Genomic DNA, 15952 nt, shown 5'->3' on the forward strand with positions numbered 1-15952 from the left:
GCTCCAGCTGCCGAAAATCCCAGCTGGTTTTGTAGCCCTTGCAGAACGGACTCTGTAGCCAATTTACCAAGCTAACATTGGTCAGAGGAGCACGCTGAGAGGTGGTGAACGAGCTATTTCATCTATGCCAAAGAATAGTACAGACCCAAACGATGACACAAAACTGGGAGGAGTGGTGGATACCCCGGCAGGCTGTGCTGCCATCCTGCGAGACCTGGACAGGCTGCAGAGTTGGGTGCAGAGGGAATGTGATGAAGTTCAACAAGGGCAAGGGCAGGGTCGTGCACCTGGGGAGGAACAGCCCCATGCACCAGTACAGGCTGGGGCTGACCTGCTGGAGAGCAGCTCTGCGGAGAGGGACCTGGGAGTGCTGGGGGACGACAAGGTGACCATGAGCCAGCAGCGTGCCCTGGCTGCCAAGAAGGCCAATGGGATCCTGGGGTGCATTAGGAGGAGTGTGGGCAGCAGGTCGAGGGAGGTTCTCCTCCCCCTCTGCTCTGCCCTGGCGAGGTCCCATCTGGAGTACTGTGTCTGGTGCTGGGCTCCCCAGTTCAAGAAAGATGAGGAGCTACTGGAGAGAGTGCAGCGGAGGGCTACGAGGATGAGGAGGAGACTGGAGCATCTCTCCTACAAGGAGAGGCTGAGGGAGCTGGGCTTGTTCAGCCTGAAGAAGAGAAGGCTGCGAGGGGACCTTATATATGCTTAGAAATATCTGCAGGGTGGGTGTCAGGAGGATGGGGCCGGACTCTTTTCAGTGGTGCCCAGCGACAGGACAAGGGGCAACGGGCACAAACTGAAGCCTGGGAAGTTCCATCTGAACCCGAGGAAGAACTTCTTCCCTCTGAGGGTGACAGAGCCCTGGCACAGGCTGCCCAGGGAGGCTGTGGAGTCTCCTTCTCTGGAGATATTCAAGACCCGCCTGGACACGGTCCTGTGCAGCCTTCTCTGGGTGACCCTGCTTCGGCAGGGGGTTGGACTGGGTGACCCACAGAGGTCCCTGCCAACCCCTACCATTCTGTGATTCTGCGATTCTGTGATTCTGTGACCCAAAATTTTTCCCCCACCTTACTCCTAGGCCCACACGTGAGTGCAAAGGAATAACACAAAACTAAGGACACAGTCCAAATTCAGGCTCGAGTTCAGATATAGGCCCAACTTCAAATATAAAGTATAAATGCTCATTCTTTTCCTATTTATGTCAAGAATTTTAATGCTCAATAAATCCCTAATGGCACTGTCTGAAATTAGTGATCATTAGGGTAGCCGTCACTGACTCTCCTTGACCGATAACTCTTACTTAGGATTCTCTCATTGATAGCCCTCTTGATTTGACCTGGTGACCCACATCCTCATCATGGTTTCTTTCACTTTTTCTTCTCTGTAACCAGTTTCTGTCTGAATTCATTCTGCCCTCCCTCCTCCGGGAGACAGACATTTGATTCTCTCGGGGAACTGTTCTCATCATTTCTCAAGTACGCTGCTACCTCGCACAAACAATAAATCCTCACAGCCCCGAGAACAGATAAAAATGAAATCTTTGTCATAATAAAACAACCTGCAAGTAAAGGGACATAATTTACAACAACACACTACTAAATTGCTTTCCATAGTATTAATACAGTCAGCAGTTATGTTTGTTATTCTTCTAAAGTGGTGCCATGTTCTACAGAGAAATTGTCACAAGGAGAGAAATATTCACAATAAAACCCCACGTAATATTCCGGAGTTCAGCCACATCAGGTCATGGAACGCCTGTTCTTCGGAGCACCGGCTGCCTTAAGCCATGTTTAACATCAGCAAGGACTACTAAAATAGGGAAATAATCTCAGTTCAAGACTTCACATGTTCTTACAGCACACAAAAAGTTTACTCTCCCTAATTATTACTACTCTAGTACAAAAACTGAAGAAATAAACAATTACAATAATTAAATTAAATAATTAAGTAAAATTCAGAGGGGAAAAAAACAGTAAAAAAAAGTAGGAAAAGAAACATAAAAGTAAAATAAGCCACCCATATTATAATTTGAAACTAGAAAACATTAATGTGATTTTAAACTATTCATGAATTAATTTGCATAATCCCCGGTACTGGTGAAGTGAGTGTGGCTTTAAAGTTAGATAGCGAGCTTCCAGAGGCATTCCTCAGAGAAAGAAAAAAAGAGATACTGGAGAACACACTTCTGTTCCCAGAAATAGTGTTATTTGAACATAATGGGTATTGCAGGAGAGTGTTTAAGCACTGAAGATATTTGTCACTTTTAAACTGCTAATTTGTAAAACAAAAACTCTTCTTTTAGTAATGGGTTTTGACTGGCTCTTAATTGGAATTTCAAAAGGCATTTAAAGATATTTTTGCTTTTGAACTTCAAAACAAGCAGATTCAAATGGTAGTCTTTAAAGGTTCATTCACCTCTATAAATAATATTAACTGCACAGTTTAGGAATACATGCAGGTACCCCTATTCATTTCTAGCGCCCGCATCCACTGCTCAAACTATTCTCTTTCTATATCCATGCACATATACATCTTCTGCACAACTCTTTTTGCAGACAGCCTTACGCGCAGCCGAGGAACGTGTGTTTCCATAGGCAACCCACATGATTTGCATATTTGTAAAAAATAGTTAGCATAAGATGAATTATTTTTCTAAAATAACGCAAGCAAAATGTTACTCTGATAAGAGAGATAAGCATCCCGTTGTTACAGATAATCTGTAATAATTCTGAAATATTCACAGAGCAGAACTGAGCCCCAGGTGTTTACTTTCTGGTGAGACGAACAGCTTTACAGATTACGTTAACTGTATTGACTAGGTCTCTGCTGACTGCAACAGGAGCTCATACATTCAGGGATTAATTTATTTACCTAAATGGAGACATCCGGGGGCATTTGAGATGCCTTGGGATACCCAAGACATCTATCTACACGAGGCTGACGTCAATGACACGGGAGCTCAGGAGACACACGTGCCCCTATTGCATGGCGTCCTGAGGCCAGGCAAAACGCTCCTGGACATCTCAGATGTAACTGTTTGCATATTTTAAGGCAGGAGAAACAAGCCCGTATCCCACACACAGACATTACAAAAACCTGACTCAAGTTCCCCAAAATACAGCGATTCTTGTCTGAAAGCTGCCCGTTTCCCTTTTACAACCACACAAAGAGTCTAGCGTGACTAGCTCGGTTGTAGCAGCCTATGCTGCAGCAGAAGCTAGATGAATCCTAACCAAACTCACTAATTATAAAGTTATCTATCCTCATAATAACGTTCACAGCCTGTAATATTTTTAGATTCTTTATTTTGTGTGCTGCATGCAATGGCCATCACACAGAACCGAAAAACAGATTGGAAAACTCGTTTGAAAGTCGCGCAACGTTCAAAACGTCTTCTCCACTCCTACGAGAAACTGCCTGACCCTGCAAAGGTAACGTTCAATTGCCTTCGTCTTGAGTCCCTTCTCCAATGTCTGTTCCTATCACCCCGTTGAATCATACCAAGCTTCCACGCAGGTTCCCTGATGTAAAATCCTATTTACGATTCCATTATGTCAATCGGCACAAGCAGTAAATTTGCATCAGAAGGACGTTCCTGATCCAGAAACCTCGCAAGACGCACCCACTCTGTATTAATTAAAGTCTATGAAGTTCTGAGCTCCACAGTTGATGAAGGAGGCTGATGCTTCAGGCACTCTCAGATTTCCACTTAGAGAAGCTCACAGCAGGTATATTGTTTTTATATACTGGCTCATTTTCATATTTTCTCTAAAACTTGTACACGTATATGGTATTTTCATTTGTGGGGCATTTTTTTCCAATGCCTTTGTCCTTTACCTGTGTGGCATATCCGTCTCTGCTGGGCATCAAGCGCATGCACAACCTGCCTTCTGCCCGGCCACCCAAAGACCTTTTGCTCCTGCCAGCTTTATTTACAAGCATCCCCCCTCCCCTGCCGTCCCGGCAGCCCAACAGGACATCCAGAAGACTCTTTTTGTCATCTTCTGAAGAATGAATGCGTTCTTTCATTGGCATGCCAAGTCTCTTCTGGCCCACCACCTACAATCCCCACACCCACCCTTCAAGGCACTTCTCCACGCGGCAGATTAAGGAGCTGTTTCAACGCCAGGCTGGTAGCAATGCTTCATTGCAGAAGATGAACTGTGAAGGATATGGATCCTGCTCCTCCTTCTGTTAGCAGCATTTTAGAATGTATGACTCCACTCAGCAGGGGAAAATGTCAGTTTTAAATATACATTTCAAAAAATGAAACGTGCCGGTTCACTGGGAGAACAAAGAGCAACGGGCCCCGGAAACCTCTTCCTCAGCCCCAGATCAGAGTAAGAAGTGGGACAGGATTGATGCAAAGCTCAAGAGCACGCTAGACAGAGGAGACCGGCTCTTGTGCCAGGCTTCTGTTCTGAAACCCTAGAAGCAACGATCCCGCCAGCTGCTCAAATGCTACAGTACCCAGCCAAAAGTAGCTGGGGGCACAGGCTGCTCTTATACGACGCAGCAGTAAAGGACAGCCAACGGTACATCCCACCGGCGTACCTCCACGCATCGTGCTCGAGCCAGCATCTCGCCGGGAGCTGAAGACACAGCTGCCAGTAGCCCCGCTTCTCTTGGCCGGTGTAGGACTTGGCCCAAATTCTGAATACGATTGATTTAGTTACCTCTATAAAATCTGGAGAAGGAAATGCTCAGCTGCTTTGAACTGAAATGATTTTTTTTTCCCCAACTGGAATAAATTGAACCTCAGCAAGTTATATACCTATATAATAACGCTCATTTCATACACCTCCGCCAAATACTGAGTGTGATTGGCATTCTTGTCTTTACAAAATTGCATAGAGCAGTTGGTACAGCTGATTGATTGAAGTCAGTCCAAGTACTGATATTTCCAAGTCCTGAGCCAAAGAGCTATTGATGCTGTGTGCTCTGAAACTGTGGGGACCATTAATTTTTACTACTTCACAGGCTGAAGTGGGTACCTTGGCTTCACGATGAAAGGTCAAGATGAGCCCTCAGCAGGCACCATCATGTTCCCTCCCCAACGAGAAGATGGGCAAGCAAGCAACAAGGAAGCTGTGATGGGACGCAGTAGATCTCCCAGTCTGGACAATCAGGAGGTCAGGACATCCTGGCAAGCCAGAAGAACACCCAGCTTGTATCTCATCTACACACTGCGGTTGTACACCTGGTTACAATAATTTTTCTTGACTTTCTATAACTACATAAGACCAGACTTCCAGAAAGTTGAATTTTGTTCTCTACAGGGAACTATGCCAGTCCCTCTGGCTTCATTGTGATCGTGGACACAACTGCAAAAGTAGAACTGGATTTCATAATCACATGTGAAGTGCATGAATACAGCTTTGTGGAACACTTTCACACTGCCTGTGCACTTACACAACAGCTAAGGAGGGCCTGAAAATCTAAAATCACAGAATCACAGAATCACAGAATGGTAGGGGTTGGAAGGGACCTCTGTGGGTCACCCAGTCCAACCCTCCTGCCCAAGCAGGGTCACTCAGAGCAGGCTGCACAGCACCGCGTCCAAGCAGGTCTTGAATATCTCCAGAGAAGGAGACTCCACAGCCTCCCTGGGCAGCCTGTGCCAGGGCTCCGTCACCCTCAGAGTGAAGTTCTTCCTCGTGTTCAGCTGGAACTTCCTGTGCTTCAGTTTGTGCCCATTGCCCCTTGTCCTGTCGCTGGGCACCAGTGAGGAGTCTGGTCCCATCCTCCTGACACCCACCCTGCAGATATTTAGAGGCATTTCTAAGGTCCCCTCTCAGCCTTCTCTTCTCCTGGCTGAACAAGCCCAGCTCCCTCAGCCTCTCCTCGTAGGAGAGATGCTCCACTCCCCTCATCATCCTCGTAGCCCTCTGCTGGACTCTCTCCAGTAACTCCTCATCTTTCTCGAACTGGGGAGCCCAGCACTGGACACAGCACTGCAGATGGGGCCTCACCAGGGCAGAGCAGAGGGGAAGGAGAACCTCCCTCGACCTGCTGGCCACACTCCTCCTAATGCACCCCAGAATGCCATTGGCCTTCTTGGCACCCAGGGCACACTGCTGGCTCATGGTCAACCTGTTGTCCACCAGCACTCCCAGGTCCCTCTCCGCAGAGCTGCTCTCCAGAAGGTCAGCCCCAGACTGTACTGGTGCCTGGGGTTGTTCCTCCCCAGGTGCACGACCCTGCACTTGCCCTTGTTGAACCTCATCAGGTTCCTCTCTGCCCAACTCTCCAGCCTGTCCAGGTCTCGCTGGATGGCAGCACAGCCTGCTGGTGTATCCACCACTCCTCCCAGCTTTGTGTCATCAGCAAACTTGATCAAAAAATGATCAAAGCCATGTCCTCACAGGCACCAAGATAAAAACACAGCCTGAATTACCCCGGAGTCTTTGTTCTGGATTTTTTTCAAATTGCTGTTAAGAATCTGGAAAGAATTTCAGACTCCGATTGAAATGCAATCTCATCTTTTACATAACACTGTAATATGTAGGGCGCTTTGGTGAGCCATCTGGATGCATATAGGAATAATGTTATCAATCAGGATTTAACGTAACATTGCATTATTGATGTCTTTAGGGGTTTAACATGCAGCAACCACAGAATATTTGAGCAATCGCAGAATATTTGAGATCACTGCAAAACAGTCAACTAAAAAATGGTTGGGAGGAATACAACAAAAAAAGAAAACCCGAAATGGAGAACAAGCTCAGCTGAAAGAAATAAAACTCCTGATGACAGATGGCATTAAGCGGATGATCTTCCTAGATAAGCTTTGGCTCTAATGCTGCAACAGGGTTGATAAATATGTTGAACAGCTTGCCTGGGGCAAGTCAAACAAAGCCCTCGGCAAGAAATTTAAAATGCAGTTTGCCTAACAGAGCAACTAAAGAGGAATTTCTTGGCTCCCCATTTTGCCAAGACGTGTTCTGTTCACACCGCATGAATTCCCAGAGAAACTGTTGGATTTGCTTCTTTTGCCATAGGAGAAGCAGAAGCCTCCTGTTCATTCAAATTAACAAATGCCCAGGCAATTCATTTCTGCCCGTACGGTAGCTGCTGACATTCGAAGTGCGCGTGTGGGCACATGTTTGTGTATGTATGCATGTTTGTATCAAATCTGCACAACAGATTAGAGTTATTGTAAAAGGAAAAGCAGACTATCATAATAGAAAAGGAATATTTTACTGTCAAGAGAAAAACTGCCATATTTGCAGTACGAGGAATATGCATAACATGTCAGAAGTATAAGTAAGAATTTTGAAAAACCCTATAAGACAACAGCACTCAAACTGAGAAAAGCAATGGAGAGATAAGTAGATAGAAAATGATTCTTAAACGTGTTTATTCCATCCATCATAAATGCATGTTACAAGTTACCAATAATACAAAACCAACAGGATTTAAACAAATCTGAAGCCAATATGAAGAATGTTAATAAGGCACAAACCACGGTTGCTCTGAACTTCACAGTTACAGTCTGAGAGGTTTCAGATATTCCTATTTAAACGCCATTTTGATCTTAACCAGCAGAGAGCAGGGATATACACAACTCCGTGTATTAAAATACTTTCAAATATGGCATTATTCACTGCCTCAGTATTCCTTCCCCACCCAAAAAGCAAGAATATTTAAATCAATTTTATTCCAAAGGTCAATGAGAGTGTTCTCTGGTGAGTTCACATAATAAGAAAATTACACCTTCAAAATCCTCTGTTAGAAAACTTCTTGCCTCTAATTCCCAGAAACTGGAAGATACAGCCCACTGATCGGAAAGGCTGTCACCACACAATGGGAAGAGAGCGTGTAAAAGCAGCAGAGGCCAAACTCTCCAACTTTAGAGAGCTGCGCTAGGCTGTCACCAGCCCCATGACACACACCTCCGCCTGGCAGAGCCGGGAGGACAACCCCGCAGCACCACCTCCGTCTCCGAGCTGCCCCGAACCGCTCCAAAGTTCATCTCACAGAATGACAGAATCATAGAATCACAGAATTATAGAATCATTAAGGTTGGAAAAGACCTCTAAGATCATCAAGTCCAACCGTCAACGCAACACCACCATGCCTGTTAAACCATGTCCCCAAGTGCCACATCTACACAGTTTTTGAACCCCTCCAGGAATGGGGACTCCACCACTGCCCTGGACAGCCTGGTCCAAGGCCTGACCACTCTTTCAGGAAAGAAATTTCTCCTAATCTCCAGTCTAAACCTCCCCTGACCCAACCTGAGGCCATTGTGTCTCGTCCTACCGCTGGTTACTTGGGAGAAGAGACCAAACCCTGCCTCACTACAACCTCCTTTCAGGTAGCTGTAGAGAGCGACAAGGTCACCCCTCAGCCTCCTCCTCTCCAGACTAAATTTTGGCTCTAAATAACCTGAACTAATACTGTGGATTGCTCCTAAAAGTGAACAGGGAAAGAAATAGATCTTGCTAGAATGAAGAAAGCCAACCACTTCTGCAGGTCAGCCTTTTTCTGCACTCTGGGGGTACAGGCTTTATTCCTAATCACCGTTCTGCATCTAGCTGTTCAGCATTAATCACACTCCGCATTTTCTTGATTAGGAGAGAAAGGTTAAAAGGAGTTGGAAGATGTGCAGGGTTCATTAGGCCCAAACACTTACATACAATTCACGGGCTTTACTCGCCAGCTCTTGGAAGGACATCAGTGTGGGAACATGCCACAAAAGGAAGCCTGGCGGAAGACCTAGGGATCTGAGGAACCGTGTTTTCTGCTTCCTCTAGAAAGCAAATACTTAAAAATAATTCACATGCCTTGAGTTCCTTTCATCCAAACACATCAAATCCTTTTGCACACAATAATTAAGCCTCACATGAACCACAACTTATGAATTATTACTTTAAGTACTCCACAACTGAGGTATGAGTGGTCCTGAAGCAAAGCAAAAAATCTCTTTTGGAAAATTCCCAAAGGATCCCAATTAACAGGTCTTTGTTTAAAATATCTCTTTTTCATGCTATGACTATTGGGTGATAGAAACACCACTTGGTAAAATACGCATTTTCTAACTTTTCCCTTCCCGTATTCTGGTTGGTTAGTATTCTTCAGTAAAACTTTGTCTAGATAAAACGTAGCAACTTCCATCTTATTCACATTTTGTCAGCAGAATTTAGCTGAAATATAGTAATGTGGAAAACAAGACAAAATGAAGAACTGCTTCCAAAACACAAAACATTTTCCACAGAAAATATATCAGAATATTGTGATTACTTTAACATGTTGAGCCAGATATACCAACCAGTTATCTCGATCTTTGTTAGGCTGAGGACATAACCAGTCAAGATTAGGCATGCGATAAGAGAAACAAAAAAAAATTGTTTAACAATAAATAGAGAATTCTCTCCATAAAAATAGTTCAATGTCTTAACCTTGAAGATTTCCATCTTATAAAATTTTTTTTTGTTCTTTGATGAAGTTTCATTCATGAAATGGAATTCATTCTCTTTACTTGGCATTGTATAAGTAATCGATTCTATTATGCTTAGGCAGGTGTAGAACTGGGAAAAACGGGATGAGAAGGAGACTTAGAGAATTCAAGCCTGAGTGCAGACTGTGAAAGATTTGCTCTCTGAGGCTTGTATCTGTCATTAGTGGTGTTGCGATTTTCAAAACCACAGCACATAAAAGCCATCGTCACAAACCTGAATTCCGCAGTGCTGGGTTCTGGGTACAAATGCAGAACAAACCAGCAACCTCCCCAGAAGTTTAGTTTTCCATTAACAGGGCCATTCATATCGGTACATACCACAAACATGAAAGAGAACTGTCACGAATTGTGCAATTCAAGAATTGGAAACCAATAAACACATTTTCTTTCATGTTTGGGGATTTGGGAATGCAACTGAGTGAATGCTCATGGCTGGGAACAATTGGGCATCATTTTCCAAGAACAACAGAACCACACACAAAGCAATATTGCAACAAAAATGGGTATGACCTGCAGAAAAGAAGTGCTATTGACAAAGGAAGAACAATCAGTCCTTAAGTGCAAAAAATTTGGATTAAAATTGCATGTCTTTCATGACTAATTGCTTAAAGAGGAGTCTTCAGAAGTACTGTAGGGACCTGATGTTTCTTGGCCAGAAGGATGATGATCGAAGTGTCCCAAGGACACAAAAACAAATCTCGGAATTTATGGTCAAAATTCTGACTCCTTTAACTACTTACTCTATTTAATTTCTCTTACAAAATCAACTATTGGATCAATGAAAATATAACGAGCATGAACACAAGCATCAGAAGCTCTTTGTACACCTCTGAAGTGTCCAAAAATGGAACCAAATCTTAATCTGAATTAACACAGCAGAATGTCCGAGGATACAGTCACTAACGAATAAGTTATGCCAGCTCGTGCCCAGATAAATTCAGTCTAGCCACTTTTCTCTCTCCTTTGAAGCAGGCGGTAGTTTCTTAATATATTACCTTTCAAAAGTTTGTTAGGGATAAAAAGCACCTATGGTACAATAATATGTGAAAGAGATTGAGAGAGAGCTACACGGTCCTATCATCAACCTGATTATCTGCTTCATTGCAAAGCATCACATCTTTAGTTCAGTCATTGATTTGAGGCTTTCCAATCATTTTGTGATCTTCCTTTGCTCTAAGCATTCCAACACTTTGCGGAGATTCATTTTAGATCGTCCTCGGTCATTTGACACACTTCAGTGCTCTGCTACTCAAGGAGAACTTGATGTACACATGAAATAAGAGATGTCATCAGGGCTGTGTAATCCATTTGATTCTCCTGAAACTGTGGCTTTCATATCAATTCATCTCTGCAATAAGAGCGAAGCCTTACCCTCGTCTTGCGAAAATCTCTCTAATCACTCGGCAACCTTACGGAGCTTGAAATATACAGAAGGAAAACAAAATATATTCTACCATTATAAAAGCAAAGCACCACAAACATTTTGTTACCAGCAAAATAAGAATCACTTTTAGGTCTAAGCTGCAGAAAATAATAACTTGTTTACAAAGTTTATTTATGGCAAGGAATAGAAATCTTGCCTTTTCTTTCCTTTTCTGATAGCTATTGCTAAGTTCAATTAACTGTCATAGACACATTCAGAAAAAGTAATCTCATATTCCTTATTTTATTTATAACCTTAGATTTTAGAGCACAATAGAAAGCTGTAGGTGCCCTGGCAATTATTTAAACTTACAATCTATAATTGCTCAGGAGCAAAAAATAATTACATTCAAATGACAAGCCAACTCAACAAGCAGCCCTTTAGTCCTCCTTTCCCCAGCTCCACAGAAACTTACCCTTAACCTTTGTCCAATAAAAGCCCAAAGTAATAAATGTCTTCTAAGCGTACCTAGAAGATCATTAAAATTTATCTATTTTGAACCACAGCTGTCCTTAATGAAAATATAGCCTTTCCAAGGGTTAGTTTCTCATCTGTTAGTAGCCAGTAAAACTGTAGTACATTCTCACTTGCAAAAGAGAATAACTCTTTCCAACCCACGACCCAAAGAAGACAATTACTCAAGACAATCCTGGAGAAGATTGCTGTAGAAAAACTAATTTATATCCAGAGGAACAGAGAGAGGCCCAATAGATACGCGGTTCTCCATTTAGCATTTGTGCAGTACTTGACGTGCACTCACTCCCAAAACACATGGTGTATCACTGTTGAAAATAAAGTAACTATAACAAATGCTGTGGCAGAGTGCCTGCACCGCACCGATGGCTCAGTGAAGGAATTGCTATTACTGACAGCAAAGCCCATGACCTGCTCCCTCCCCAAGCCCGTAGTTTTCTCAGCCTCGAAGCATCCTGTGCTGGGAGGTTCTCCTCCCCCCCTACTCTGCCCTGGGGAGGCCCCATCTGCAGTGCTGTGTCCAGTTCCGGGTTCCCCAGTTCAAGAAAGATGAGGAGCTACTGGAGAGAGTCCAGCGGAGGGCTACGAGGATGAGGAGGGGAGTGGAGCATCTCTCCTACGAGGAGAGGCTGAGGGAGCTGGGCTTGTTCAGCCTGGAGAAGAGAAGGCTGAGAGGGGACCTTAGAAATGCCTCTAAATATCTGCAGGGTGGGGGTCAGGAGGACAGGACCAGACTCTTTTCAGTGGTGCTCAGCGACAGGACAAAGGGCAACGGGCACAAACTGAAGCCTGGGAAGTTCCAGCTGAACCCGAGGAAGAACTTCTTCACTCTGAGGGTGACAGAGCCCTGGCACAGGCTGCCCAGGAAGGCTGTGGAGTCTCCTTCTCTGGAGATATTCAAGACCCACCTGGACGCGGTCCTGTGCAGCCTGCTCTGGGTGACCCTGCTTCGGCAGGGGGTTGGACTGGGTGACCCACAGAGGTCCCTTCCAACCCCGACCATTCTGTGATTCTGTGATTTTATGGGTTTGTTTCAAATCAGTGTCAGTCCATTAAGAGTGGTTCTTCTAGTATAAGACCAAGGGTGGAGGCTGCATGCATTGAGGCAGAACCTGAGAGCAGATCAGGACATCTGAAGATACAAGACCTGCCAGGAGAATATTGGCGGATAGCATAGAGTAGAGGGAGTGAACCCTCATTTCGCTTCACAGTGTGACTAGAAGGAGTGGTACCCAGCACGAACCATTCCCAGAACCACATGCAGGTTTCATCTCAAAGGGAACCTCTCTCCAAAAGACAGTCTGGGAACAAAATAGTATGCAGATAGTAAGGACACAAAAAAGAGAAGAACCCAGGTATGGATTTCTATACGAGACTAGAAATCACCACTACTGCCAAGCAGCACACTACACAATGGTCTAAAGAGGGACCATGTTAGCTACCAGAAATCCTTCTACATCTAAAAAACATGCCCATATCTTTAACATAGCAGCACAGTAAAATGATCCTGGGTTTATTGGTCCCCAGGAAGCAAAGCAGTTGATAATCTCTTTATCTGCTACAGGGGTAAACACCATCACACTTCATGAGTTTGAGTATAACCATTTTGATGCTTAAACTCCCTACGTTTGTCCTCTCTTGGCTTGTCAGGCACATTCCACTGAATAACCTGAGTTCCTCCAACCCAACTGTGCATTGTTGTCCAGGCTTGTCTGGAGCCTTGGGTCATACTGAGCTAGTATATATTAAGAGACAAAAGTCAGTGCTAATAGCATACAAGACAGCGATACAGATGACCACAACGTTCAACCACATCAGACTTTCCATCCCAGAAGAATGAGTCAGTAAAAGCTGGATGACCATTAGCATGAGCCTGCAGCCAAGCTCCAGGCTGTACCTTAGGAGACAAAGAAAGACACCTTGCCCTTTCTGCAACTATGCATCTTCAGATAGTGTACCTAATTACAAATACATCTCAGCATTTCACTCAAGTTATATTCTTTTGACTTGAACGCGTGACTGCTACTACATAATTCATAACATGATTCTCAATAATTTTCAGTCAAGGTTCAAGCAGAAATGTGTCACACTAGGATTATATTATTTATGAGCATAATGTTGGACTTAAGCCAATGACACACCAATAAATTTTATCTCAAAGCCTGACATATTGCATGCTGTTTTCCCTGGCTCACAAACAAATAACTACGGCTGTTTCAAAATTACTTACAGTTCAACTCAAATCAGGGGTTTTTTGTGATTAGTTCTTATCTTACTTGAAAAACTGATCATATTATTTGTTTCTCATAGATGCTGAAGTGTACTTTTTCCTTCATTTCAAAAGTGTGTCCTGCACAGAGAGCAATGCCAGGTGGTATTCTAGAAGAAAAATCTGGAGCAAAATGCTGTCTGACCCTCTTAAAGAGTGGAATTTTCACTCTCTTCTAAAGACAAAAGCCTTGCGTGTGTCTCCCAGAATAGCCAAAGAGCCTGCATTAGCTAGCATAATTGGCCATTGAAAGTAATCATAATAATGTGGGCATTACCCTAACCACAAGGGTAAACAATTTACCTCGAATATACTGGAATGTAAGGGATTCTGTGAGAAACACGGTAGGAGCAATTCTTCTCAGCTAACCTCACGCACTTGAAGTAGAGACCTCCAGGGTCTCTATAGGACAATCTCGACAGGACAAGAGGCAATGGCCTCAAGTTGTGTCAGGGGAGGTTTGGATTGGATATTCGGAAAAATTTATTTCCTGAAAGAGTAGTCAGACATTGGACCAGGCTGCCCAGGGAGGTGGCTGAGTCTCCTTCCCTGGAGGTGTTTAAAAAACGTGTAGGTGTGGCACTTCAGGATATGGTTTAGTAGGCATGGTGGTGTTGGCTGGATGGTTGGACTGGATGATCTTAGAGGTCTTTTCCAACTTATGATTCTATGATTCTATGATTCTAGGGTGTCCATCAGCACGCAGACTTGAACCACGACATTTAGATCCCAAATTTAGATATACAAATATGTGTTCACGTGTGACAAAAGGTGTCCAGGCTCCCATGACGGTGAGTGAGGATCCAGTGTTCAGTATTGATGTGTAAATGAAGGCATCCGGTGTCATCTGAGATGCCTCGTGCAGCCATTCTGCACAAAAGGGGCACATATGACAAAAGGCAGACCCTTGTCCTTGGAAGCTGGAGATCAAGGACAACTCCACACACATATTACACTTACCTTTAGATGTCTTCGTATGGGCATTCAATCCCTAAACAAGGATATATCTAATATCATTTGGGATGTCCTAGACAAACCTATCTGGCTTTCATCTCCTAGTTCAGAGGAGTACGGATCTCCTGTGAGACCTGTATCAACCTGCCAGCCCCTGTGGACATCTCCACCGCCCCAGGACACCTCATATGGCGTAAAACATTTGCAACATATTTATGCAAACAAATCAGTTCCCCCTACTCTGAGATAGTTGTCTGGATAGCGTTCGACAAGATGTGGCACCTACAGAGGGTGATTTATTCCTTTCTGAGACAGCTGTTAGGTACTGACCTCCAAATGTGTTTCCTCTGACTAGGAAGAAATTCTTGAAGACCACTTTAGATTACATACCTAAAATCTATTGAGATTAATTCCAGTCCAATGAGCTGAAAGCACCAAGGAGATCAATATAAAGATTTCGGTTGACTCCCCCAGGCTTCAGGAGACTCTCTGATCAAGTAGTTCAAAAGTAGCTGAAGATATTTGTATCTTTGATTTTAAGCAAGATATCTAAAAGTACATTTTTTGAGATCACCAATAACTTTCTCAGGTGAGAAAAACTCCTGAAAATCAAGAAAATCACTCTAAATTAGCCCAAACTGAATATCCCAACAATGAGTAATCCCTATTTTTTAATATGGGACCCTATCTGCTCAGTCTCACATCCCCAGTTCTAATATTGTCAGTCTGTGACAGCAGCATCGTAAAGATAAATCCATTACGTTCTGTAAGATGCACTGACAACACTTTGTGAATGTCACAGTATGTCTAAAATTATCAAAACAACACAATTTTATCCCTCACAAAAACCTCCTTACATATTTTTTCCCTGCTGTTGTAACTACTGACAATTAGCATCACATTTTCCATGGCTGAATAGAATAAATCATCGCCGTTCTGTATGGTTTATGCTATGTCACCACGCTCTGTGCTTTATTAACTGGAATCAAAGGATAAATGTTGATGGTAAATGTGTACGTGTGTACATCGTATATCCCAACACGTAAACACACGCAGACATACGCACATATAACTCCCACAAAGCAGCATAAATCTGATGAGGGCAGCCTCTAGTCATTAACAGGGTAATTTACTTCTATTTCAAGCCTAAACCAACTCAGGATGATGCCAAGCATATGTTCATCCTAGTCACTGATATATCTCTATTTATCATTGGCAAGAAATTACTTCTCTGCAAGGCTTTTGCATTGCTAAAGTAATCTAGGTGCTCTTGCTGGCTTTTTACATGGAAAATAAAACGTATGTTAGAGACAATTCCTGTCGCTGGAGATCACTGAGCCTTATCCCAAAACCCATGAAAATTAACTATGTC

At 43.6% G+C, this 15952-nt stretch overlaps 1 protein-coding gene across 1 annotated transcript in view; it reads right to left on the reverse strand.

Annotated features, from left to right (window-relative positions):
* The window catches only part of MSRA (methionine sulfoxide reductase A), a 317905-nt gene that overhangs the window by 167154 nt on the left and 134799 nt on the right, over window positions 1–15952 (reverse strand). The gene's annotated exons all lie outside the window — the stretch shown is intronic.

The sequence above is a fragment of the Opisthocomus hoazin genome, chromosome 2 (assembly GCF_030867145.1).
Source record: "Opisthocomus hoazin isolate bOpiHoa1 chromosome 2, bOpiHoa1.hap1, whole genome shotgun sequence".
NCBI classification, from domain to species: domain Eukaryota; kingdom Metazoa; phylum Chordata; class Aves; order Opisthocomiformes; family Opisthocomidae; genus Opisthocomus; species Opisthocomus hoazin.